We start from the raw sequence: 4,991 nt of genomic DNA on the forward strand, positions 1-4,991 counted from the left end.
CACTAAAACAATATCTATAAATGATTGAGATTTGGTTGCCAAGCTTTTGGAAGCCTTATGTACCTAGCAGACAACCTAGCACAATACCACTAGTTATTCACCTTATCAACTCATTTTTGGTAAGGAACCCATTTTTCTGATTAAGTTCAAAGTTAAGACACTTAGAACTACCAAGGAAGTCAGATTGGATCATACAGAAGCATAGAAACAACGCTTACAACAACTCAATGAACTGGATGAAATGCATCTTCTTTCTTTACAATGTACTACCATGATCCAACAACAAAGAGATAAATGGCATGATGAGTTTATTAAAAAGAAAAAAATTCAGAAAGGGGATTGGGCATTTTTATACACCTCTAGATTCCAACACTTTTTAGGTAAACTTCAAACAAGATGGCTTGGCCCTTGCAAAATTACAGAGCTTTATGACAATGGAACAATGTGCCTTACGACAATTGATAATTATGGCATTTCATTCCTTTCCAATGGGAATCGACTCTGTCTATACCATCAACCACTTACTCAAGAATCTTTCCTTCAAAAAATCAATAATGATGCCAATTTGGAAGTTATAGTTGACTGGGAAATTTCCTCACGGTCACAACTAGGAAAATTTCTCTTTGAAATATTATTTATTTTATACATAATATAAATAATTTTGTTTTTTTCTTTTTATGATAGATTTGGAAAAATTGATGATATTTCAATCACAGTAGTTGTTTCTTTAGTTTCGGCCATTGTTTCCTTAGTCACAATTATTGTTTCCTTAGTTTATGTTGTTGTTTCCTTAGTCACAGTTGTTTCTTCACTAGTCTCAACCATTGTTTCCTCAATCACAATCGATGTTTCCTTAGTCTCAGTCGTTGTTTATTCAATAACAGTGGTTGTTTCCGAAGTCATGGACATTGTTTCCTTTATCACATTTGTTGTTTCCTTACTCACAGTCATTGTTTCCTTTATCACGGTTGTTGTTTCCTTAGTCCCAACCGATGTTTCCTTTATCACATATTTTTTTCTTCATCTTAGTCATTGCTTCGTTAGTCATAGTGTTGTTTTCTTAACCACAGGCGTTGTTTCTTGACATGTGATTATCATTTCCCTAGGTTATAATTTTCTTTGTTTCTATAGGGTAAGGGACATTTTTTTAGCTTTCCTTTCATATGATGGTGGAAAACTAACTTATTTAATGGTTATCATTGGAGAATGCTTTATGAGAAATCATTATCAGAATTATAAAATTTCCATGATTTTTAATCCCTTTTGGGTATTGTAGAAAATTTGTAAAAAATCTCATGATGCATTCCTCCCATCACCAATTAAGGTGCATTCTTTCACTACAATCTCTAAATATTATATGATCATAAGTTTTGAGGACAAAATTAGCAAGCTAAAAAAGTAATTATTATAATATGTTTTACACCATCCCTAGCTCTTAAGGATTTGACATGCCACCCCATTTACTAAGTAATATACTAAGATCAATAAAAACCACAATTTAACAGATGATAAGAGGTCTCATCACGAATCATCCTGCCATGATCATAGGATCTAGTGCGGTGAAATTACCACTTCTAGTTACCAATCTAGGGCAATGGCCTTTGGCTTTCAGGTCAAAGCATAAGAAGTCTCATCATGAGTCATCTTGTTCACATCATTATCTCTGGTGAATGGAATTGTTATTAACTAGTTACTACAATAGAACAATGGCCGCATGTAAATGCTTAAAAACAATTATATATATATATATATATATATATATATATATATATATAACAAAATTTGAATCTTCCTTAGTAAAGGGACAATGCCATCTCAAAGGATTAAAAGGTAACATTGTTGAGGCTATGGACATCTGCTGGTAGCAGAGGACATGTCTGTGTTATTGAGGTAAAATTAAAAATTACAAGATAGCTTGGTTGTTTTTCCTTCAAATTTAATAAAGGAAAGATCGATAAATTTATTATGGACATTTATAAAATCCTCCTAGAAGAGGAGATGTTTGGTTGTCCATGAGTATTTCATTATAATTATACATACTAGAAATACTTTTTCGGAAATTCAACATTCTAAATTAATCTCTTTTATTCTCTCTGTAATGCCCTACTTAATCTTATCATGCAAATTTTATTAGTGTTTAATTACCTAAAAATATTGACTTATAATTATTAGGAAATATTGGTATATACCTACATTTGTGAAACTGTAATTTTATTTACTGATATAAATTTTATTATTGTTATTATTCAATTCCCAGCTTGTGTTCTCAAATTTTATTTTGGATAGGATATGGTCTCCTTCCATATATTCCAAATTAAGTATCCATATCCCAAGGTGTCTTCTCAAAATATACTTGGGAGAAGATATGGTGTTCTCCAATTAATTTCCAAATTAAATATCCATATCTTATCCCCAAAATGTCTTCTCAAATCTACTTTGAACAAGATATGGTAATAAAACTCAAAGATACTAAATGAAAGGATGAGGGGTAGTCATGACATTAAAGATAGGTTGTTGAGGTGGATGGGAGGAAAAGACATAAAAGGGGAATGATGATGAGAGTAGAGGGGGGATCCTTGGTATTGATTTTGTTTTGAAGGATTGTGTTTTGGGGGAGGAATGTGGAGAAAGAGAACAGAGAGAATGGAGAGATAAATGAGGGAATACAAACTTGGATCTGGAGAGTGTTTGTTAAACTTGGACACACTACATCTAGTTGGACTTGGGCTCGGAGGGCTAGGGAACCTATGGAGGTTCTCGGGCTAGGAAATACTTCCCAGTTGGCTGGGAGGCAAATCCATTCAAGTAGTCAACAGGAACATCCCAACAGAGTTAGGATCTCGGGAGCATCTCAACTAAGCTATTGGTAAATAAATTTTAATGGTATATTTTCGTCAAATAAATGATTAGATACAAATAAATTATTTCCCTTCTTATTGTGTTTAAAATTAGATAAATTTAGTTTTTATTTAGAGGACCCTAGGTGGGATCCTCGCATATGGTATCAGAGTCGGTTTCAAAATCTAAGGCCTAACAATGGCTCTCCTTCATCTAAGTGGTCGTGAGTAGGGGGTATCTATTTTTCCAAGTGCTTAGGACCTGCACCTTACCCCAACCACAATAACAGGCCATCGTGGATTCTGGGTAAAGAGCTTGTTGCCATAATCTAGTTCCCGATGAATATGATCCATTTCTGAGTAGTTTCTCTTGGAATAGTGTAAACCCAGAGTTTTGTCCCTCACCAACCGTATTGATTGCAAAATGGCAGGACTGATGATCAGACCATAGATTTTGTCTTGATCAATTTCAAATAATTCTTTTGGAGGATCAACTCCAAGAACAAGTGGCACATTTGCAACCTTGTACCCCTTTTGAGATAAGTAAATTGAAAGTGGAGTCTTGCTTGTACGTGAGACACCAACTAATACCAAGTCTGATTTATGAAGATTGTGAGGCAGGGCTCCATCATCCTGTTTAATTGTGAATTCTATTGCCTCAATTCTTTTGAAATAACGTTTTGAGAGGGGTGTGCTTCGGGCTAGACTACCTCGAGGAACTCCTGAGGGTGAAACTCCTAGGTGGGCTGCAATGGCTTCAGTGGTCAGCCCAAGAATATCAGTATAAGGCACTCCCCACAACTGGCAAGCATTCTTTGCCACCCCTGCCATGTTCGGATCTACCAATGTGTATAGTAGAAGCGCTCCCTCCTTCGTTTCTTGTCTGATGATCTCCATAAGATGATCAACCTCATAAATCCTCGAGAATAAATGGGTATTTACACCACATCATTTTTCGACTAAACATGTCTCAAATTGACCGAATGTAGCATGGACAGAGTGCTCTATTGTCCATCCAGTGCCATCAAAGACCACGTAAATTGCCTTTCCAAAGTGTGAGTATCTTTCGTCTTCGTCATTGCTCACTTCATAGTCATAAATTCTATTAGGAATAGAGGGCACACCATTACTGGTGAAATTATTATTAGTGGTTGTAGTAGTGGACATTGAATATGATGTTTCTACCCTGTATTGGACTAGGCAGTTGTGGTGAAGTAAATTATGAGTGCGGACACAAGCAATTCATCTAGCTCGATAATGGGTCTAGCCACAATCGATACATTCTATGGAATATTTCCTTAGGTTAGAACCAATTATTAGGGCCTACCTCTTAGTACACTCATCCCGTTTAGTGATGACCTTGCTTGCTCGCTCTAGCTATCTCTTGTTTCCCTCTTCGAACACCAGAAACAAGTAAACAACAGAAAACAACAACCATGCTAATAGACAAATTTTAATTCAACCTTCTTAACAAGTAAAGAAGAATTAAGCCATAAACATTTGGGATGACACATTATGTAGGAAATCAATTGATATTTCCATATTTATTGAATCAAGAATAGATTACAACCATTGTCTTGACGTTGTTGTTCTCCTTGGATAAAACCAGGTTGCCACACACTTTTGTTAGTATTTCATGATGACCTCAACAATGATAGTTTTAGGGCTCTTCCCTTCAGGCTTCACACTAAACCAAATTCACACTTCTCCCTCACACACAACTAGAGAGATACAACTATGAATAGTTTTTTTTACTCCAAACTTAATTAGCACTAGCACACCAACATTAACACTAGCTTGTGCTTGGGAAAAATAGAGGTTTATATAGCATGAATGGATGGGAGATGGTTCCTCTTCTCATGGGGGAAGGTCTTATCTCTTGAGGTAGTTCCATCCTTATAGGGGAAAGGAGCCCAAACTGGCATCCTTGACTCCATCCGGCTCGACCATTTACCAGACTTCTATTACAAAGCTTCTAGAGTTGGAAGCTTTGAATCCTTATTTTAAAAACATTCCAAAAGAGGACCGGTGTGACTGAAAAAAATCTTAGTCACTCCGTCGGTGCTAGGGATAGTGTTAATCCCTGTATATCAGCGTGACGAGGACAAGGGTCATTAGCACTGGTCTTGTAAATTGGGAAAAACATAATATTTG

At 35.8% G+C, this 4,991-nt stretch overlaps 1 pseudogene; it reads right to left on the minus strand.

Annotated features, from left to right (window-relative positions):
• Positions 1–3,092: 3,092 nt before the first annotated feature.
• LOC149251010 (pyruvate, phosphate dikinase regulatory protein, chloroplastic pseudogene) lies at positions 3,093–4,004 on the minus strand (annotated as a pseudogene).
• Positions 4,005–4,991: the final 987 nt, after the last annotated feature.

This window comes from Pinus tabuliformis, chromosome 7, assembly GCF_031772625.1.
Source record: "Pinus tabuliformis cultivar Carrire ecotype Pingquan chromosome 7, CPIR1, whole genome shotgun sequence".
Lineage (NCBI taxonomy): Eukaryota > Viridiplantae > Streptophyta > Pinopsida > Pinales > Pinaceae > Pinus > Pinus tabuliformis.